The sequence below is a fragment of the Meleagris gallopavo genome, chromosome Z (assembly GCF_905368555.1).
Source record: "Meleagris gallopavo chromosome Z, MGAL_WU_HG_1.1, whole genome shotgun sequence".
In the NCBI taxonomy this organism is placed as follows: Eukaryota; Metazoa; Chordata; class Aves; order Galliformes; family Phasianidae; genus Meleagris; species Meleagris gallopavo.
Genome location: NC_139435.1, coordinates 73,456,033 through 73,479,627, shown reverse-complemented (window position 1 = coordinate 73,479,627; position 23,595 = coordinate 73,456,033). Strand labels below are relative to the sequence as shown.

At 39.6% G+C, this 23,595-nt stretch overlaps 1 protein-coding gene and 1 long non-coding RNA gene across 5 annotated transcripts in view; one reads left to right on the top strand and one right to left on the bottom strand.

The window, feature by feature from the left end:
* The first annotated feature begins 248 nt into the window (after positions 1–248).
* On the top strand, positions 249–4,725 carry LOC104915360 (uncharacterized). Its single transcript, XR_796340.4, has 3 exons — positions 249–596; positions 3,158–3,315; positions 4,614–4,725. It is a non-coding gene; the product is annotated as an uncharacterized LOC104915360 (long non-coding RNA).
* Positions 4,726–5,777: 1,052 nt separating this feature from the next.
* LOC146542389 (uncharacterized) overlaps positions 5,778–23,595 on the bottom strand; it is a 30,822-nt gene continuing 13,004 nt past the window's right edge. For 2 of the 4 annotated variants that reach the window (XR_014880369.1, XR_014880371.1), the window contains exons 5-6: positions 10,103–23,319; positions 5,778–9,627 (exon numbers count right to left, since the gene is read on the bottom strand). The gene's annotated coding sequence lies outside the window, so the exon portion shown is untranslated. The remainder of the gene's footprint in view (positions 9,628–10,102; positions 23,320–23,595) is intronic. The other 2 variants (XR_014880370.1, XR_014880372.1) reach the window with 2 other exon arrangements.

Here is a 23,595-nt window from a genome sequence, read left to right as displayed (position 1 = left end):
CCTTCTCTTGCTGTACTCTCCCACCTATCCCGTGCCAGTGATTCTGTCTCTGAGTGCTCTAGATTGCCTTCAGCAGCAAGATGGAGAAATCAGCCCCAGCTTCTTCCTCTCTGCATGCTCACAAGGTACTGGTGTGGTCTCAGGCAAAGAGCTCCTCTAGCTGGTTTTGAGTGGATGCACTTGTGTTGGAGCCAGGGATGTGTAAAAGAAATACGTCCTGGAAATGCCAGCTGCAGGTTTAGAGGTAGTCTGTAATCTAATGGGTTACAGGACAAAGGTATGTTATATTATTCCATCTGTCAGAAAGTTCAACACAATTCAAGGCTGCTGTAATAAACAAATATTTACCTATCCTTTCACCACCTGATTCATAATGCCCTCAGTGACATAGCAATATATAACCACAACCTAGGAACAAGAAGGTAAAAGTTCTACATTGCACGAGTGGTCTTATAAAACAACACATTAAAGACAGGCACTTCCCACAATGTTGGTCTACGTATATATTTCACCCGCAGCATGTTGATCAGATGTGGTTTCACACAGAAACTGAACCCTGCAGAAAACTTCCAGCTGTCATCCTGAAAGCTCTCGTGGTCTGTATTTTTCTCCCTCCTTCTTCTGCTTACTGTAATACTCTTGGGGCTGTCATTCTATGTGACAATAATTTTGAGAATAAAATGTTTCGTGTCATTCTTTCTATATGACCACAGCAGGGGATGCTGTTTTGAGTCACCACAGAATAAAAGTTCTTCACTATAAATAAGATTTATACCAGGAACTGCAGTGAACTGCCAGTGTTAAAGAAGTATACTCTATTCTTGCTCTAAGGTTTAGTTTTATTTTTAGGCCTGATTGATGCATTTTGAGAAAAATAACACTTTGTCAAAAAGACAACATTCATACTCAGCGAAGATTTTCATAGGGAATAGTCACAAGTTATTTACAACTCATGTCAAAAGATCATTTTGAAAAGTCTGTGGTCAAACACTTAGCTGTTAAAGATTATTGCGAATAGTTCTGTGGACAAAATCAAAACAAAAGTTTCCATAACACTTGAAATTTTCAATTGTCCACCTTTAATTCTTTTCTGAATATTTAACATTTTTCTCGACTAGAGTTGGAACTTTGTTTTCTACATCCAAATCTTGCATTGAGAGGCAAGGATTCCTTTAAAGGGAATTCTACCCATAAATGCTAGAATGCATCTGAATTGAAATGCAGTTATGTGCATGACAGCTCTCTGGTACTTCAGTAGCAGAGCTTTGCAAAGGGTGTTTAGATAGCACAGCTACAGAATTCTATAAGCACCTGAAATTTCCTAAGAAGATGGATTTCACTCTGCTCACAGCATGTAGAAACACTGATTTGCTTTGTTGAAAAGCACTATCAGAGCATGCTTGCAGCTGTTGTTTCCAAGCCAAAGGGGAACAGTACAGGTAACAGTATGGGTGATAGTGGCTAAGCCTACAACTGCTGATGGAGAAGTAGATGTAGACAGCATTGCACATTTTAGGATGCTAAAGGCAGTTTTTAAAGGTATGAAGGCAAAATGCCAAGGGTGCAAAGTATAAGGAATAGTGATTCTTGCACAGCAGAAAACCTCTCTGATTTTTAAAGAATGGTGAGTCTTTATCACCTGTCGTGTTTCAGATCAGGAAACTGCTGTAAAATTGATTACATTTAAACACTGACATTTTGGGAGTCCTGTAAAATTGCAACCTTTAGAGTGGCTGTGGGTTACATTTCTACAAAAGCAAAGTAAAAAATGAAATTACTCAGTCATTCACACAGCATGCCATTGAAAGTCTAACACTGAGAAATGAACCGAGTAGGATACTTCAGAAAATGTGTCCAAAGTATGGTGTTCCATTGCCACAGGGCATGTGGAAGAAATAGTATAAAAAGGATGCTGTGAACCTATTTCATTTTTGCTGTCTTTTCTTATTTCTTTGGTGGCACAATATATATCAGGAGCTCATCAAATGGCATAAGATACACAGAAAACATACCGGGTCCAAGTTGGTGTTAAAGGAAGAAGTTATTAATTACTAATTAACTTATTATTATTGATTAATAGGCAATAGACAATTAATTAATAATCATTTATATTTAAAGATAATTAATATTATATTATTTACAATACTTTGAATGTTTCAATCACCTAAACACATTTTAATTGAGTAAATTACACATAAAATGTGGATTTCAAGACATCTCAGTGCAAATTTATACTACATCCGCAGTTCTTTATTTTGGTACTTGTGCTATGGCACAGAAAATGGAGTTCCTCCTTCTGTTATCAAACACTATCTTAAGGATGTTAGGAATACCTAAGAATGGCTCTTTGCAGTTCGTTTGAACAAACGTTTGTTGTGTTCATTTTGTTGTTGACATGCACTTGGCAAAATGGTCCTCATTCTTGATAAGAATACATTGGCAGAACTATCATTTCTTCAAGACAGGGACTGCTTCTTGCCAAGCATATGCTATAATGCCCAGAAAATGTGTAATATTAGTCAGAGCAAAGGTCAACAAATGTTAACCTGAATCACTACACGCTTTTCTAGCACAAATAAAGATTACTATGCAGACTATGATTATCCATCCAACCATGCACATTATGGATTCTTTCCAGATCTGTTTCATCTGTACATATGTATGCGTTAAATGTTTAAATCCTCTCCTATTCACTTTCAAGACCTCCCATAGACCAGATAAAGAGGGCTGTTCCTCAGCCCTCTAAAAATTCAGAACACCATCCTATGTTCAGTGATGCATGTTGATCTTTTTGGCTTGCTGCTACTTCCACAAAGGGCCCTTTCCCCAGCTTAGCTCACCGTGTTTCTTGGCTGTTGCAGTGTGTGCTACTTTCCTCTCAACAGAGGGTAACAATGCTATTCCCCTCTTTCTTCTGTCAGTTTCTTGTTCTATTGCCGCTGGGCAGGAGAGAAAGAATTTTTCTTTCTCATTTGCTCCTCTAGGTTTGCAATGCCTACAGTGCGAGTACAGAAAGTAAGTAAGACACTGAAGCCAACGTATTCTCATCAAGAATGAGGACTATTTTGCCAAGTGCATGTCAGCAGCAAAATGAACACAACAAACTGTCAGGCAATAGGGGAATTCCCATAGTAAATGCCTTTGTACACTCTCCTAGTCACGAACAGCATGAACGTCTCACAAGGCACCTGGTTGTTCAGACCTTAAAGAACTGACAAATGTGGGACAGTCAGGAGTCTTCTTACTCATGTTGAATTTCACCTGGCAGAGGGATAAAGTGGGATTTGTTCAAAAGAAGACTATGACTCCGTGCAGGTAAACTTGTATATTCAAGTCTTCTAGGCGAACGCTGCAGAATAAGAGACATTCTGTCTTGACCTGGTTTCCTCTGTGGGGACATGGTTTTCAGCATTAATCTCTGAAGCTGGGATCTCTCTTCTGTTGAGGTCTAGGAACACTATGTGCAAATTTCTGGAGTGAAGATAAAATGCACTCTGCTGTGGTGGTGACAAAGTCTAGCCCAAGGTCCCACCACCATAGAAGAGTGATTGGTGGCCAATGGAGTATCAGCAAAGAGTAAATGTCCCCCTTCCACTTAACAAGATGGCATCCCACAGTCATCACCAGCATGCACTATTGACTGCCTGGAATTGGTCTTGAGTAAGAACTATTAGGTTGAGAGATAGCCTCTGTGCACATTATCTAATCATTTTCAGTTATCTGTGCTCTTTAATTAGTGAAATAAATAAAAAGCTAATCAGCACAGGATTGGTGACCATAATTCATTGGTCAATTAAACTTTCTGGGTCCAGTAGTGCCAGGGGATGACTGTCTTTTTTCAAAGACATCTAGTTTGGTGCTCCTGTGAATTTTGTTCATCCCCAAAGGGAAATCAGATATCTGTTACCAGCGAATGAACTATTGAAGCCTTCCTTTTTGGTCACACAGACTAAGCAAGCTCCTGAGCAATGTGGAAATATAAAGGCATAAAAATATAATTGTCAGTGTGATAAAAATCTGTAAGGAAAACTTAGTTTGTCCTGTTAATACTGAGCCTTCAGTTATCAGCACTGCAACTTCTGAATATTAATGTCAGTTGCATTTTTTCTCTTGTCTGCATATTTCATCATTTCTGCTTGACTAATCTCAGCATCACCCTTCCAATCATGGTTAACACTGCAGTTAATCAGGAAATGGAATTAAAAGGGGTCCAAACATGTAGGCATTCATAGAGGACAAAAATGACTCCCAGGGACAGACTACAAGACTCTGACTGTGGGTGGCTGCATCCGTTTGTATCATTATTGAGAAACAAATATCCGGAGGTTTCAGCAGAAAAAAATAGTCAGGAGAAGAGAGGAAGTTTAGTGTATTTAGAAGACCAGCTAAGTCCTTGAAAATGGTAAAGGAAGGATCCTCTGAGGATTTATTAAGCGAGAGAAAGAGAATTGCAAAGATTTTTACCAGTATTCTGTGATTTAGTTTGTGAAACATTTACTAGTAGATAGCTGTGTCATTATGTACTGTTTAATGATACAGAAAATGTCTTTGACTACCTCTGGCTTCAGAAATATTGTCATGCCAGGTCTAAATTTTCTTGATTTTTCCTCTAGGTGTTCAGCAGTTCAGTTAAAAATGTTTCTAGTAAACAGGAAATAAGCAGTGTGTTCCAACTGGAACTGAACATCACCATGGAGGACAAATGGGTCTTAATCTCCAGCCTTCTGTTCCCTTTGAAGATATCTTCAAGATATATTCTGTTTTAATACATAAAAATGAGGAGGATTATACAACTCTGAAATTTTTTAAAAGTAATGACTGAATGATAAAATAAAAACTTTTCAATGTTGGCTTACAGTTTGTGCTCAATGAGACTTTTCTCCAAATTAAGAGCAAATAATAAGACCTAAGTGGAACATACAGGTTCAAGTTGGGAAGCTGTTAGGTGATCTGAGTTACTTAGGTTTATTCTTTATTAACTGGGTTAAAATAGGCCCACACAGATGTGGAAGCAATGCAGCCAGCACTGCAGAAATATATGACTGTAGACAGATAATCCTTGTATAAAATCTTTTCTGTGTGTAAAAGGATACTGCCCAACTCTAATGGCTAAATGGGTGACTTACACCTTAGAAAGCTCTGGAGAAATGTCACCTCCAGGGGCTGATGAATGCCCATATGGAAAGAGAGCAAATGGAAAATCTGGACAAATGTTTCAGCCAGAATAACATAAGATTTTAAAGGTATGTTCAGTTTGTCTGATTTCAGCCATATAAGCAGTGCTTTTACTTTCTCAGATTTCATCATAATGAGAGAAATGTCTGAATAAGAGAGGAAAGCAGATTAGTGTCTTGGGAAAGCTCATGAAACAGGGGAAGCCAGGAAAACTTGATAATGTGGTTAGAGCTAATAAAAAGGACATGAAGAAACTGATAAGCCTAGAATATTGTCTTGACACAGCATTAGGAATGGCCTTAGAGATTTAGAGAAAATTACATGGGAGGGATCTTCTGTAGTCAAAGCAGGATGTAAGGCCCTGGGAGACAAGGGAGAAGATTGAGGGCAATGGACTAAATGAAAACAGAATGAAAGAAGAAATGGATTCCCTATTCATAGCTGAATAAGCCAAAAACATTGCTTGTGATATGGGAGTGGGCTAAGATAATAACAACGGTTGAGAAGAATGACAGGAGCAAGATGAAAAAGGAAATAAAACAATGCGACTAGAACAGAGGCTAAATCAGAGACACTTATGCATAGAAACAACAGGATAACAGTTGGGTTTCTGAACTGATTTTATTTACCAAGGCGAACGCAGGAGCACAGGCTGAAAGTGCAGAATCTAACTGTAGGAGAAAAGGTAAGCCTGTCATGCAAGCTGGGGAGAGGTAGCCAAATGTACACTAAGGAAGGACTGAGTCATGAAAGCCGAAGGAAAAAAAAAAAAAGACAAAACATCTAACAGGTAATGACTGATAACCAAGTGAAAAGTAAATTCAGAAAGCTTTCCACTTTGTAGTACATAAACATTATTTAATTATTGTGAGTAACAGGAAGAAAAATCCCAAGACTCTCTTTAAATCCAGAATAGATTGTAAATCCAAAACATAGGAAGAGGAAGAAAGCACGTACAGTATTGTTTCCTAAAGTAGTAAAAACGAGACCCATGAGATACACTGAAAGCATTTGTTTGAATGAATTAAAGTTGGACAGTTGCTATTACAATTTCCATTCAGCCTGAAACGTAACTAGCCTGTGTTTACTTGACCTTCCTTCCCCACCTGTACATGGTGTCTAACCACACAATTGTGCCACCCACAAGCATTCTGTATATTTCTGTTATGCTTGTACCCGCTTTGGTCTGTCTGTGTGTATTTGGGTCTGCATGCAACCCCAAATTTCACTCAGAGGAAGACAGTTGGTAGGAGACAGCTAAATTCAACTTACCAAATGCTCTTTATGCCATATACAGAAGTTGAAGGTGGCACAACTTTCATGTGCATGTACCAGTGAAAGGCTGCTCTGAGAATCATAGAATCGTAGAATCATTAAGAATTAAAAGACCTCCAAGGTCATAAACTTCAACTGTCAACCAATCCCCATGTCCAATAAACTATGTCTCCAGCTGCCACATCTTCACAGTTCTTGAACACCTCCAGGAATGATGATTCCACCACCTCCCTGAGCAGCCTGTGCCAATGCCTCACCACTTTTCTGAGAGGAAATGTTTCTGAACCTCCCTGGTGCAACTTGAAACCATCACCTCTTGTCTTATCGCTGTTACCTGACTACCACCATTTCTTCACTCCTTCTTTTCAAACTCCTTGGGCCCAATATGTCCTGCAGGCCTCAGGGCACTGTAATGTGCAATACCAAAATGATACCAAGTGAAGGAAGTGACATATTTAATATTTAATTTCACTGGGATCATCAGTCTTATTACTGTAAAGCAGCTGACAACCACCTGGAGGCCCATAGCCTCTCGCAGGATTGTGAGTGGGTGAAAAAATCCATACCTAGAGATCACTAAAGGGTTTTTTTCTCCCAGCCTGCTCCTGGGCTCATCTTCTGCATACTGAAAAACTTATTATGGGTGCCATAAATGAAACTAAACAAATACCTACATACACAGTGTCTTTTGCTTTGAAGTATATTCAGTTGTCCATCTAGGCAACCACTTTGCCCAGTCATAAGACAGTGCACTGTTCCAGCTTTGGGGAATCCATACTTTTCCAGCAGAGACTTTTCTGCTGGAAAACTTTTGGCATGGTAATAGTCAGAATAATGACTGTCGTTTCCTCCAGCCCATTAGATAGCAGCTTGATCTCTGGTGATTGATTACAACCTTACCAGTTCACCAAAACTCAGTTTTGTGAAGCTCAGGTGCAGGGTAAGGTGGGGGCCATAGGGATGGGAATGTTGGTGTCTCAGCCACACGGCAGCATTGCCATCATTGAATCTGCAACAGGCATCCAGGGCACAGAAATCTACAGCTGGAAACATTGCTCCCACAACATCTCCTCCCTCTCTGTCTTGGAGGAGGCACTCCAGTCTCATAAGCAGTGAGAGAGGTCTCTGGAGGACTCTGTAGAAGCTAAGGCAGTTTTTAATGCAGGGTTGAAAATACCAATGGAGAAGAAGAAATTAAGATTTGTTGGAAAGCTGATGGTTTGTGGACTGTGTGGTGCAGGCTACAATCAGCCAAGGACCAGCCTTTGCTTGTTGTGGTTGGAAGGAATATGGTGTGGGAAGGGCTGGAGATTGAAAAGAGTGTTCAGTACCTTGAACATTAAGGAGTTTCGTAAGTGTAGTGACAGGCACCTAGTACCTAGCTTCTGAAAATAAGCTGGATAAAGCACTGAAATCAAATGACCTAACGACTGATCTGCACTGAAATGAAGACAAACTGCAGTGCATGTAACATTTTTCTGTGTCAATCTGTTTGCTTCTATGAGAGATGAGATCATTTCTCGATGAGCTCACTAACCCCAGCAAATTATAAGCCTTGATTTTGTAACAGGCATGGGTAAGCTGAATCACAGACCAGACGGGTTATCTATGCCCCAGACGAAGCTGTAGTTAATGCCATTCCTTGAAGGTATCAGACCTTGTGAGATCACAGAAGGTGAGTAAGATAATGTATTGTGCAGCCCAGAATTTAGTCTGACCTGATGCTGAGATTCTGGTGCTCTTGTAACATTTTGGTGCCAATTTAGGCAAACACTGAATAATCTTTTATACGTGTATTTCCTTCAGTGCACATGGGGCTTTTGTACAGTTATCAAAATGTAGTTACCAAATTGTACTGACAGATGCAGTGTCCTTGAAAACAATAAAACAGACTTATGCCATGAGAAGACATCTCAGCATAAATCCCAAGAAATGTGAATCTTTGAATCTTTGGTGTCTTCATTTTTCATTTTTTGTTTAATTTGTTTCTGTTTATTTTCTTCTTCTTCCCCCTCCCCTCCCCAATCTTATTTCTGGGCAATCTCAGGCATAATGCTTTTTAATAATCCTTCTGACCTGTTAAAACATATTCCTAGGTCTGTGTAGATCTGGAATTATGTTTTGATAGTACTGATTCCTATTTATCAATTTTATGATTTCTGTTTTTCCTTGGCTCGGATATATGTGCAGTTGTGGAACTGAAAGTCCATGAGAATCTGGAGCCATCTTTCAGTATGGATTACATGAACTAACTGGACTTTTTAGTATTGTCCTTCTTTTCCTTTGCAATTGAATTATTCAGAGTATTCTTTGAATCTTGTTCTGACACAGAGTAGATCTCCTGATTCACTAGAAATGCTTCTGAAACCATCTGTCTTCTGAAATGCCTGGGATATTTCCTGAGGTCATGAAAAAGATCTCACTGTCTGTGATCCTATCCAGTCATGAAGAGTGTAGCTCCATTCAACTCTTATTTTCAAAACACTGATTCCTAATGAGGAGGCTCTTACGATACAGACGGAGTCTCTTTGCTCAGCCAAACATAAAATTGCCTTAAATCCAATGCTTTTGAAATTTTTTCATTAATTTCAGTAATTGTTCTTGCATTATTTTATGTTCCACCAAAAACTTGTGTGACTGTCTTTCTGAAACTTCTGTTGATAATCTATTGTTACAAACCTTATCCGAGTTGATAATTTTGTGTATATAGAGGAAAACTTCAGATCTGGGGAGTTTTGTTCATGCTGGCATAAAAATATTTGGATGCAAGAAGAAAGAATATTGGGAAAATATGAAAAAAAGAACTTTAGAAAATGCTTATAAGACGATTGTGCTTTTGTGACTAAGAAAAAATGGTAATATTTAGTGAATATTTGCATGTGTAGAGAAGTGCATGTTCTGATGACAGTGCATAGTAGTTATCTGTTTCAAAAAGTTATCCTCTTACTTGGCAAACAATTTTGTGTAGTGATATGGAGTGGAAAGTCTTAAAAGTGAGTCTGCATGTTGCTGATATTATCAATGTTAGTAGTTGATGGAGCTGTCCATGGCAGCCAGAGATTAATATTACTGTAGTTGTTTCTTAATTTCTTCAAGCTTTTGACAGTGCTAATGGGACTAGCTCCCAGAGATCTCTGTAGATACAGGAGCCTTGAAGGAAGGAACAGGAAGTGAACTCTGAAAAATACAAGAGAACACATTGCTATTCATGGGGAAAAAATAATAATAAAAAATAAAAGCAGGAAGAACAAGTAGTGGAGTTTGGCTGTGCAGTTATATTGTGAACTTAATAGTATAATTTTCAGGTTGAGGAAGTGTCTGTGGAATAGTAAGGGGAATTTCCAGGGAAAAGAGTTGGCAGTGAGCAGAACTGCAACAAGCAAGGCTTCCAGAGTAAACATTAATCCAATGGGGACAGTTCTTTCTTCATGAGGCTGGTGTAGTTGAGAAGCTGTGAAAAAAAGAACGTTTGCTGCCCCTCACCAACCTCACAGTTCCCTCACAGGCATTTCCCTCCTTGCAAGTTTCCCACCTTTTATCTCTACCTGAAAACAACTGCAGGATAAGCTTTCCCAAGCAAAAACTCCTGCTCTGCACATATTGTAGAATGCTCATGTATGAACTCAGACTCCCTGAGTTTAGAAATCTTTACCTTTGATAGGTCTCACCACAAGGCCATCAGCCTGGAAAACTTCAGCAGGCTTGTGTGAGGAGCAGGAAGAGGAGGCGTAGCCCAGATCTCGTTTTGCTGAAAGGAGTTGTGCAGGGCGACGCTGAGATGAGCACTGTGTGATGTGTCTGAATGTGGAAAATGGAGTTCTGGAATTAATTTAAAAAAAAAAAAAAAGATGAAAAGCAAACAAAAACTCCTATCAACTATGTTGGAGCTAAGAGAAAGTGCACACAGTGTGGGCAACTGCTCAGACTTCCCAGTCTAGGCAATGCCCTTTGGCATTTTTCTCATCTATGCAAAACACTGGGCGCAGATGCAGAGAACTGAGGCAAAGCTGCTCCTCCTGTGGGGGTGAAAAAGAATTGCTGCAGTTTTACCTCAGCAAGGTAGATGAGGAGACTTCAGTGGAGTCTTCACAGGATCCCAGCAGGACTTGCAGCTGTTGTTCAGACAGCTCTGTGCTGCTGTACATTGTCCTTGTTGGGAAAGTATGTGGGCAAGAGCTGGTGGGAGCAGTAGCGATGGTTGTACAGTGCTGGGCATATGAGGTTCAATGGTGCTCTTCTTCTGTAAGTGTTATTTACAGTTATTTAGAGTTACCAGCAATTATGTCCTGCTTGCAACTGGAAGTGTGCGGTTTGCTGAGTGTTTTTCTCTGTTGCGGTGAGATGATGTTGCTCTGCAGCACGCATGATAAAGTGTGTGAATCAACACATCCCAAATGCCTGGCATCCGCCTGAGTCATGGCCCTGCTGCCCTGTTTTACAATTGCTTCCTGTTTTGCAGCATCAGGGAGTTTATTATCCTTGTGATATGCCCGTGGCACATTGAAAGCTGACTGAGATGCAGATGGAAGCAAAAGATGGGTGTAGCGTGTTTCATTTTCTTGGAAATCTGAAAATTACGACCTCTTTCAAAGGACAATGAAATAAATGAAGCCTTTGGAATATCCTGTAACAATGAATACTTTGAAAGTGCCATTGGTTGACTGCTTTTTTTTAATAATTTTTTTTTTTAGGGGTTTTTGACATTAATACATTTTCTTCTGATACTAGCTGTTTGCAGATTTCTAAGGATAAAAACATTAAAAATTGCTTGAATTGAAAAATCACACTTCGCTTTACTAAAACGTCTATTTCATGTCCGGACACTGCCAAAACTCAGCACTTAAAATTTTTTTGGACTCTTTGTATATAGATATGTGTATATATATAATATATATATATATACATATATATATATATTCGTACACACTTATTCAAATACAAAACCTTGTAAGAAGAGAAAGATGGAAATTCAGAAACGTAACCAAGCAAATTGGAGATGATCACAATTTTATAGTTTGTGGGACAAATATCGAAATGCTTTTCCCACTTCAGTTCCATTAAGCTAAGTCTACCATATCTGATATTTTTGTCAATTACTTGCAGGAAAAAAGCCCAAACACTCGTATTTAAAATTTGTATAAGACCATAAATGTAGGAGGATGGTATTGAAGTGCCCTCATTAATAAGAGGTCAAATACAGCCTAAGAAATCTCTTGGGAAGGATTAAGTGGAAATGCATAATTGGTGATTTCTTCTTCTTGTTTTTTTTTTTCCTGCATGTGCCACTGATAAAATTACTTCTGCAGTATTATTTGAGAGGCTGATAAAGTACAGAGGGCTCGCTAGGGAGCCAGAGGGATGAGTAATGACTTGAAAAATATGTCCTGCTCTAGAAGACACGAAATATTTGGTCTGCCAAAAAGGAAGCTGGAAGATGGTTTGACCACAGCTTGTCAGCGCTCACATTGTGACCAAACCTTCAACTTTTGTTTTTGAAATCTGACAGATGACAATATCAGAAAAAGCAGTGATATCAGATGAAGCAAGACAAAAACAGATTAGAAACGAAGTGCAGATTTTCAGCAGTCAGTCCAACTAACCTTTGGAACAATGTATTAAAAATGTGACAGATTTGTAAGTCAGAAGTTTCAATTTGGAATTTTGATGATTGAAAGAGATAAAGTTGCTCTAGGCAGATGAAAAACAGTGCAGAGGAATTTGGAGGTTTGTGCTACTTAAGTTTATTGCGAGCAACTGTCTCTTCTGCCTGATGCTATAGAAATGTCTGGTCTGTCATCTTAACTTAGTTTTTCAACATGAAAATATGATGGATAGTATGTATGTTGCTTGTGCTTTCAGAGATAAAGTTAGCTTGAAATCTCTAGAAGAAAATGAAGAATAGGTAGCTGCTGTCTAGGCTGGGACCACATGTCTCAGTCTCAGAGGTATGGCACAGGGAATTCCCTTCAGAGAGCTGCATGGCACTTACTGCTGCTCTGAAAGCTGGTGGGTGACTGTAATCAACCATGGATGTGAGGATCTGCAGAGACACAGTGGACATAGGAGGAGATGTGTACAAACCTACCTGGTTCTAAACTGTTTGAGCCACTTGTTAAAAGTTCCATATAATAATAAAAAAACTGAAGTGTTCTAATTTTAGTTCCATTAAAATTTTTCCTCACTTAAACGGATCTTCGAGTGTGTTTGTTGTTTGTTTGTTTTTGGAGGATCTCATTTTGGACAAGGGTGTAGGCATGTGGCCTTCAAGTCTGGCCAAATTCGGATACTCCAGCATCTTACTGCTTTTTGTCCACATTCCTTCTAGAAGTACTAAATGCTTTCCTACCACTTCTCTATGGTATGGCAATAATGCGATCATGAGCTGAATAAACTTGTTCAGCTCATGGTTTTGGGCAGTTATTAGTGGATGTAGTGGCTACAAGACTATTTGGTGGGGAGCCCTCACAGATTCTGCAGGTGATCGGAGCTATTTGCACCATGCCATCAGTGTCTGATCTCTCTCTCCTTTACAACAGGTTACCTAAACTTGTTAACTCTTTTCTTGTCCTATTCTCCCTTTCATCCTCTCTCAAGAACATAACTACACTTCTTTCAGTCTGTCCTTATCAACTGCACTTCCTAGCCTCTAGATCACCCTCACTATTCTCTTCTGTATCTCCAGCTGTAAGGACAAATAATTGTTGGTAGATTTTACCTTCCTTGAGAGAAGATGCCTATAAGCGGGCACAGAAATCAACTGACAATGTGTCACCAGAGCAAAAGAAATTTCTTCCTGAGTCTGTCAAAGTAGACATCCAGCCAGTCATACATTCCTTCTCCTTTCCTGCAGCAATGAAAGACTTTGGCTTGTTTGATTTAGAAACCACCATCCTCCTAATGCTATTCTGTAGCACCAAACCCTCCTGTTGTTTCTCACTCCACATTTGAAGCATTTTCTTGTCATTGTTTTTCCACAATTTTGCACTCATCACTACTATTTAAACAAGTGTTGCCAGACCATTTCTGTAATTATTCAAAATTGCTTTAAACTCACTCTACATGACATCTAGCTCTACAGCACACATCACACTGATGATGCATAAAAAAATCTCACTCTTCAATCATCTTAAGTGTTCATGAGAATATTGAATGGGTTAGACACCTGTTAATCTTTCTTGAAACTTACTTCTTTTCTGACATCGATGCCATCACTGCTTGAAGCATTTTCCAAAATGCTTAGCGACCACTCTAGACATTCAATTGAAAGTGTTCATCTAAGACAACGTCATAAAAACTGTGTTTCAAGAGCTTTGTTTAAATCAGGACATGTGAAACACTGTCGTGCATACTAGAGTAAAGGTGCCTACGTTATTTCCAGGAGCTAATGTTCTGTTATTTCATTAGAAAGACCACAATTGCATTTGATATTAACTTTTTACTTCCAGAATGGTGCAGATTCTGAAATGGGACACACAAAACTGGGAACTAACAGCTGACACAGCAACAATTGTTCTTCACTATCTATGTGAAAAGTGAACAGTGATTTCTGTTTCTTAGAAAAGCTTTTATATAAGGAATATTGGTTTGAATGGGAGTTTAATACAAATATAGGAAGCAAATCAAATGTTTCTGTAGTAATGCTGTACATTTACAAAATGATTTTTTTCAAGTCCATCTATAAATCATATAAGGTGTTTGCAATAAAATATTCTTAGGTTTATATGTGTCCAACTTGCTAGTTTTATGCTTTTGTTGACCCCTCTTTCTGTTTTAATAAAAAAATACATATGAAAATAAGTTTTGTCACTTATATAGATTAACTATATTACATATTTCATATGTGACCCAAGAAAATTCCTTTTCATTCAGTATGGCTCAGTCAAGTCAGAAGTTTGGACATCCATAAGAGACAATATCTCACAGTGACCAGGAAAGAAGTGGAAGGATTTAAAGGGAAAAATGGCATAAGGGAAAGCCCACTCAGTTTTTGAGGTGTGGTTTAAAATTCCTGAAATTTTACATTGACATCTTAAGTGAAGAACAATAAACAGTGGTATCGTTTGCAGATGTATCAGCTGCAAATGCAGCTGAGAAGAGGAGGGGCATATTAAGTGTAAACTGCTGGATGCATTCACTACCCTAGAGAAATAGTTGTCATCTGCTCTGGGAATTGAGTGGATGAGGGAAGAGGCTGTAATCATCCTGAAGTGTAAGACCTCCTGTCTCTTGTCCTCACTGTACCTTTGCAATCCTTGCACTTACATACAGTATTCCTAACAGTGACTCAGAGATCCCCAATTAATATCTATCATACTACTGCAAAAAATCAGCAGCTTCTCTTGCTTGGAATCCTTCCTGCTCTCTTCCCATATATTCAGGAAGTTCTGCCTGTGTGACAGGCTGGGTGCTGTAACACCTACCTCTGTCCTCAGCTATAGAGCTGTAGTCAGTAGGGGGTTGGCAGCTCACACAGGGGACTATGGTAAATTAGCCTTAAATTACCAAATGCAATGTACTTGTAGCTGCAGAGAATGCAGTTCAGGATGCAAAACTTGAGGTCCTCTCTGGTGTCTGACTGCATTTGTGACCTCAGTAGCTTAAAACTTTGCAAATCTTTTATTCATGCTTTTGCTATGAGGCAGGTATTTGCTCTTTACATCAACTAAATCTAGGGAGCGCACCACAATATTTAAAGAATTTTGTACTGCAGGTCTTTTGCTAGCCCTGTTGTTTATGTGAGTTTAAAGTTCACTGCTTTGCAAAACAATCATTGTTCTATTTAATTTGAGCTTCCACTGACTCATTTTCATCAAAGTCCAAACCACAGCGGGAGGAATTACTTCGGTTCAGCGAAAGAAAGACTTCAGCGAAACGAAACCTTTCCTTTGAGATTGCAATGCGACCTGACAGCCTTCATTATTTCTTCTGCAGTGCTACCCAGGTGTTAATCAGCAGATGAGTGCAATGAGTTTGAGACCCCAGAGAAGCTCTGGGAAAGAAGACAAAGTGATTTTACTGACAACAGTGTGACACCCCCATGTAAGGTCCTGTTAAACCTTTCTTCTTTGTTGTTTCTCTATACAGATTCCCATTCAGTAAAGGATATTGAGCTCAGTGCTTCTGCTGTGGAAAGAAGAAGCTGTCTCAGCAGCAGAACTGGGAACTCCAAGTTCCCAGAAGAGAGAGTTCCACTTTACTTTTAATGTTCTTTTGATGCTAGACCAAGAGTTTGACCGATTAGAAGTGTACTGTGATAAAGATCATACAAAAGTATAATTAATTACAAGTCCTCTCCAAAGAGCCCTTGGCATTTCAGAACTGTACCCCTTTCTCCTGGCCATCAGTGATAGAATTCTTGACCACAAGAGGCATTACATCCTTGCATCAAAAAGTCAGTACTGCACCTTTGTGTGCAAGGAACAGTTTCACAAGTATTCTGCTTTCAGCTGTGGCTGTGAAAAAGGAATTGTATGGCAAACAGGATGCAATTGGGCAGTCTGTAAGATGGGCAAAACCGTTCCACCAGATGGGTTACAATGAGGTGGATTTAATGTTGTTGCTAAAACTTTGCCAAATGTATTTGTGTAGACTTTGGCAGGAAGCTTTAATGCAGAAACCACATGCCCTTCCTTCCTCTGTGTGTTTAAAATCTCCTTCAGTGTGAGTCATCGAAATCCTGTGGTTTGTGTATCCTGAGAGGAGAAGGGATTTCTGTGACTATCAGACACCATGAAAAATGAGCAGTTTGAAAATAAAATGATAAGGAAGTTTATTATTTCATAGGAAATACCTACTGATGGTTTTTGTTCTCCTCCTGTAAGTTCCTGTGTTGGTTTGGAGGCTGTGTGGGTGTACAAGGACCTTTTTGGCTTTGCTTCGTAGACACACATCGTTTTCAGAATTGCTGCTGCATTGTAAGTAGAGGGATCTCCATATGAGCTTAATTAAATCAAATGCAGAAAATAAGCCTCCCTGAAAGAAGGGAGTCATCCTAATGGTTGTGCATGTGCTGAACTGCTGTACTGTCAATGCCACAGAGTGATACTGGTCAGCACTGCTCAAGGTGCATCTTATCTCACAAAACAGGGAAGATGTCCATTGTTTCCACTTTTCTCTTGATGCCTCACTGACACATGAGCTGATTCCTAAATATAATATTTTTCCCAGAGTGAACTGAAATTGTTGTGGTGTTTTCTTGAGATGGCTCTTCACATGTGTCATCACTACCTGCATTCTTTTACTTAGCTAAAATCAGAGGTCACTAAGAGTCCTGCCATGGAACTAATTACTGCTGCCTGGTTTAGCAAGCTTTCGAAGTTTAACGACACCTTGGAGAATTGTGCCATGTTCCTCTATTCAGAAAAAAAGTGCCATGTAACTTTTCTCAATGATCCTTCATCCCTCAGAAACAGATCTGCTCAAATCTTAGAGAAAAGTTCCAATTCTAGGAAGTGCCTGGAACACTAAGGCTTTGTAATATTTGAAGAATGAGTTACAGTGTATGTAGGCTGAACTTGGGCTTATGTTCTCAGTATACTTTTCTGTGTTCAAAATAAATTTTTATAGACAGCAATCAGCCTGAATTTTGGCCACAGACTGTGCGTAAGCACCCTGCCCAAGCATATAGACCACACTAGCTTTAATGACGACTTTGTGAAGGAGTTGACAGCCGGGGCCTTTTTGCAGTGCTCTGGGCTCTACAGCTGTTTGATGCACCACTGCGTGTTGCAAGCATGCCTGTACAGATAGTTGTAGCAATAACAAAGTCCATGACATTTAAGTGGGCTGTGCTATGTAAGCAGGAGTCTCCTGCCTTGTGAATGAGGGAAAGATAGCCCACTCAGTGTAGTAAAGTTTGTTGCAATTTGAAATAGTAATGATTTTCCTTTGTGTAATGTGCCTTAAAAGGAAATTACTCTCTGCATGACTTTTACCTTGACATTCCCTTTATCAATAGCAACAAGAATTCACATCACTTCTAGAAAATCCGATTAGAAAGTCCACTGTACTTAGAAAGAAAAGACAGTTATAAAAGATGGCCAGGTCTTTTCCTGGCCAGAGGACATAAATGAGGTCAGCCTCAAGTAAAGTACAATACAATCTATGTGAGCTGAGTGACATCCAAAGCCTTTGGTTAAATAGCATTACAATGAAGAAGCAAACTGTAGCCAGCAAAATACCAGTAGTAACCGTTGGTGAAATTCTTCTCAGCTGAGGTTAATCCAGAAAGTTAGGGAGAACAAACTTAAAAAGTTATTAATTTGGAAAGAGGCAAAAATTTGCATATAATGTTATTCAAAAGGATAAAGTTGAACTCCTAACCCAGGACCTCATGTATTTGGGATGCTATTACACAGGACTGTACAGGTTTCTACAGGATATTGAATCATTCTTAAATTTGATGGGGACTCTCCATAAACCTCCCAAGGCATGCGCAGAAAACAACTCATGTGCTCTATTGGATTCTTCTTCAATAACCACAGGAATTTTAACAAAACAATTGGTTTCCACATACTTGAATTGTACAGCAGCATTTGTTGTTGCTAAGTTACTTGTTTTTTTTTTTTTTTAAATATTTAAGGCTCACTTTTGCAATTTTATAACTACTTATAAATATTGGGTTATTGCTAACAATCTGTGTGACATACATGGATCAGGAACAGGACACAAACTTGTTTGCTCTCTACACTTTGGAGAAATCTGAAGTTAAAAGTAAGAAGATGAAATGTAGACTTTTTGTAGGGGTGAAAGGCCTGTGGGTGAGCTTGTTATATTTTATTTCCATGTCCTGAATAACAAAACAGAGTTTGTTCTTGTTTTGCAAAAACTTTTTCTTGTATTCTTTTTTTGATATTGAGTGAAGCTGGGGAGAAAGGATGATGGCTGTTTTCTGCACTACATGAAACTTACTTCTCTGAAGAAAATTAAAAAAAACCCAGAATGTTTATGTGCTCATTTAAGCAGATGTATTTATTTGCGGCTCTGTAAATAAGCCATAAGAATCTAACCTCCTTCCTGATAGCCTCAAAGATCAATGAGAATTACTCCTCATCTGGTCCCTCAAAAACAGCTGAAATATCTTGATGGTGTTCTGCTCTCCCACCTCTACTAGGCTGACACTTTTATTACTACTTACTTGCTCAGAAATTCTATCTCTGAAGAATACGTTCCTGTTCTGGGGGAATCCTCATGATGAGAAAAATTTACATGAAAAATTATAGACATTCAATATCTTGTTGAAACTTGGGAGATGCAATTTCACTCCTGAACTCTCTCCTTTTCAAGGAGGACAATGAAAAAGCACAGAAGGTGCCTGCACTGAACTGCAGCATTGCACAGGCCCACTACCATTAAAGGTGCGAGAGCATAGCCTTTTCACAACGTGCCTTGCCTATGGGAGATGGTTCTTGAAAGCTGGACTTTGTATGTCATTAAAAATGAATGTCAAGCAGAAATTAAAAAAACTCACTAATTTTGAAAGGTAAGAATCTCAGTCAGAAAGGGAATCCTTCAGGACACGTATGTATATACATTCACCTTTTTTAAACCTACACTTTCACTTCATTATTATTCCTCAACAGGCTTGAAAGGTGGGCCCAGGTGAATCTAATGAGAATCAATGCAGCAAAGTGCAAGGTTTTGCACTCGGGCTGGAGGAATCCCAGGCATCCATACAGACTGGAAGGAGCAGCCCTGCAGAGAAGGACCTCCAAAAAACTTAACATGAGCCAGAAGTGTGCTCCTGCAGCTTGGAAGGCAAATGGTATCCGGGCTCCATCAGCAGAGGGGTGGCCAGCAGCAACAGGGAGGTGATTGTCCCCTTCTACTCTGCTTTTGTGAGGCCCCATCTGGAGTACTGTGGCCAGGTCTGGAGCCCCCAGTACAAAAAATACAGAGAGCTGTTGGACAGGGTCCAGAGGATAATCAGGGGACTGGAGCACCTCCCCTATCAAGCTGGGCTGAGGGAGCTGGGCTTGTTTCAGCCTGGAGAAAAGAAGGCTGGGAGGTGACCTCATTGCAGCCTTTCAGTACCTATAGGGAGCCTACAAACGGGAGGGGAATCAACTCTTTGAAAGGGTTGATAACAGCAGGACAAGGGGAAATGATTTGAAGTTGAGGGAGGGAAGATTTAGATTGGATGTAAGGGGGAAGTTCTTGACAGAGAGAGTGGTGAGGTGCTGGAACAGCTGCCCAGAGAGGCTATGGATGCCCCATTCCTAGAGATGTTCAAGGCCAGGTTGGATGGGGCCCTGGGCAGCCTGGTCTGGTATTAAATGTGGAGGTTGGTGGCCCTGCCTGTGGCAGGGGGATTGGAGCTTCATGATCCTTGAGGTCCCTTCTAACCCTGGCCATTCTGTGATTCTGTGTGTGATCTGTGCTGAAAGAGTAGACTTCTGATGCAAACTGGTTTACTTCACCTCAGTGTAATGTTGTTCTATTGATACCTCTGGGTCTTCTTTTTCTTTCATTCATCAGTAGGATATTGTATTATGTAAAAAAATCTGTAAAGCTTTTACGAGCCGTAAATGTGAGAGGCTTCAGGAAGAGAGATACCAAAGTGAAGAGCCATCATCAGCCATACCAGTCCATTCTATTTCCTAAACTGAGCAAGTGTTGCAGCTGAATTACTGCTTGATGCCTACTTTTGCTTCACAATATCAGAGAGCGATTCAAGGAAGCAAACAATGGTAAAGGTCTCCTTCTTTCAGAGCAAATAGTCTTCGTGACTACTTGTTCTGGATATAGAAGATGAATTTCTGCATTTCCTACTGTCACCTCCTAACTGGAGAGTAGTTGATTTTTTTCTGCCGATAACCTAATGAAAATTACAGTGGAAGATTTCTCAAACTTTGCTGCTCTCTTTCTTACATCCATTCAGCTTCATCCATTAAGTGAACTTGGAGCTGCCTTTGGTCATGGTCCTCTGACAGCTCCTTAAGTTTTTTAGGATTTGTGTTAATATAGAATGTCCTAGTGCATTCAAGGCAACGAATATCTGATTGGATTCAGATATCTCCTTGTGATCATCACCTATTGTTTCTTGCTGCTAGATATCCCAAATTCACAAGTCCATTGATTCCTTTTCCCAACTTCTCCCAGGCTTTCTCCTGGATGTCTAACGAGTTCCTTCAGCAGGAAGGCTTTTCCCTCTTGAATTGCTTCTCCAGCTCTTCTTCAGCTTCCCTAATGCCTTCTCCAGTCAACAACCCTCTCCACCCTGTTTATTTGCACACTGGAGAGAGCAAAAGCAGGGCTGGCAGTCACATGCTGCTGAAGACATGCAGTGCCTTAGAAATGACCAGAGAAAGCACCATGTCCTCTCTGTAAGAGTGCGGGAAGGAATCAAAGAAATTCAGCTAAGTGCAAATTGAATATGAGGTGAGAAATCTAGTCAGCAGGACAGTTCTGAAAGAAATCAAATAGTTAAGCTTCCATTATTACCTTGGTTGTTTTTGTAAAAGTCAGTTTGCTTTATGATTAAGAATGATCTTTTCAGGTGTCTGAGAGAGGAATGTGAAATCCAGCAGTAAAAAGATGAATCACAGTCTTTTGCGGTTGATTTGTAAACTCCCACTGAATAGCATAAGATAACAAATCCCAAGGCCCGAATTCTTCCATATTCAGGAGATTCAACGACAATAATGCAATTATTTTTTTTCTGTCCTGAAGCACTAGGTTTTCCAGTATAACGAGAGAGCCTGAGTTAACTGTTCAATAAACACTGAACATAAATGTTCTTTAATCCTTTTGTTATCTGATTTTCCTAATGATTCTGCCTTAACAATCTAGAAAGCCAGTCATCAAACTAGAAAAATGAAGGAAGTTGGTGCTAGATCCAAAAGATTATTTTGGTATCTAACATGAGAAGTGCATGTCAGTTAAATACTGTGTTCTGTGCTTAGCACTGAGTCTACGGGTTTCTTGTGTACTTTTTCCTGGAAGACATTATTAGTCAGAGCTAATGTCTACGAGCTGTCCAAGATGTGGAGAGGGCTATTCAGCATCCAGAAATGGGACAAGTTTTCATCCACTTTCCTGGATAATCCTGACCCATAAGCAGCTCTCACAAAACACTTGGACGTTTGGCGTTGCACCTTTCAGTATGTGAGCGAAGGCTGTAGGAAAGAAGGGAGACTGACTCTTTAGCAGGGTCTATTGTGACAAGACAAGGGGAAATGGTTTCAAACAAAAGGAGGGGAGAGTTACTTTGAATAGAAGGAAGAAGTTTTTTACAGTAAGGGTGGTGAGGCTCTGGCACAGGTTGCCCAGGTGTATGGCTCATCCTTGGAGACATTCAAGGTTAAGCTGGACCAGATCCTGAGCAACCTGATGGACCTGTAGATGTTGATTGCAGTGGAGTTGCACTAGACGACCCTTAAGGGTCCCTTTCAACTCAAGTGATTCTACGATTGTATGACTTTGACCTTCTGACAGAATGAGAAGTCATATCCTTGTTTGATGAAATGCTGTCCATTTTATCAAAGTGTGCTAAGTGTAGGATGACAAAATGGTACAAGGATCAGAGCTGAGACACAAGTTATCACTGAACTGCCAGGGACTCTTTAGAATGTTGTTCAGAGAGTATGCACCTTAACAACAACAGTTTAGATGACAGCAAGAAGCTAAGGTATTGCAGCATTCCACTGCTCATGCCCTGCGTTGTGACATCATCTTTGATCCGTGTTTCATGCTGGTGAATCTGGGTAAAACTCAATTAGTCCTTTGTCACCCACCACATTTGTTAGGCCATTGGCAGTATTTATTGGCACAAGCCCTCAAATAATTCTACAACTAATAGGCTTTTGTAGGATGACAGACTTTGCTTCCATGTTTATTCTTGCTTGCACAGCAGCTTGTACGTAACACATAGGTCTTTTTATTACTCCTATCAGATACTGCCTGCTCTCCACTTTACCCAGCAACATTATACCTGCTCACTCAGGAAAAAAGACAGTGTTTACTCGAAATGCAGATGCATGTGGCCTGGTGGAGGCTGCTTGACACGTGCAAGATTTCAGTGAGAGTCTGATATGCATTCAGAATTTGCAGGGCTTGAAGCGAGGAAGATGCAACAAGATCAGTGTTGTCACCTATTTGGGATGTGGATGCCTGCAGTTACACGTATGCAAAACTTTGGATTTTTATTAGGGAGGCTATATCAGACAGTGTGAGATTACCTCTTAACGTGCTGACTAAACAAATTGAACTGAACAAGGGATGGAAATGAGCTGAAGTCAGCTTGAAGCAAAACTACTTTCAGCAAAGCAAACCAAGGACTACACTCTGATTTGTGTTCTCCCTGAAATGAAACACTGTGCATATTGTACGCTGACACCTCACCTCCTCGTCATTTCTAGACTATTTAATCCCCCCATTTTGTTTTTCTGTTTGTAATTTAGTTCCCATTTTCCACTAACTGCATTTTCTGAAGGAGAAGTCAAAGAGTTATAATTTGAAAAAGGTGAACAAATAGTGACCTTTTCCAAATGGAACACATTTTCACTTTTAGAAAGGCTAAATAATAAGCGATGTTTTAAAAATCTTCCTCAGCTTTTTTCTTTTTACTCCAGATAAACTTTGATGAATTTATTCATGATTCGTGAACATTTTTTGTCCATGTGCTACTTCTTTTTTCCAGTGAAGCAACAAATGCTTTGAATGTTTCATCCAGCTCTAGCTCAGCAACTGCCTTTGCTTGCAAGAATGAAAACCACTGAAGTGTTATCTCTGTTTTTTTGTACCCTCGATTCCCAGCTCAGTGATTTGTGCTCCTTCAGCAGAGAACTTCAGAAGATGCTTAGAGTGCCTGCTGATCTTCTGGGAAACCCCCTAGATTTCCTTCTGTATTATTCATGGGGTTTTCCCCACCTGGGGCAGAAAATAACACCACATTTTAAACAAAAGATTGGTCATAAATAGAATTTTTTAAGCCATGGAAGTGGGAAGAATACACACAGAAAGTAATATTTTCCATATTTTTCAGGATGTTTTCTTAGAATAGCATTCATAACACAACTTAAGACATTAATAGTTACCAAACCCCAGGGAGTACCGAAGAAAATTAAATTAATGGAAGTCTGTTGTTTTGTAAGCATGATTTTTATACCAAGATTGGTAGGAAAGAAAGAATAAGTTAATGGAGCT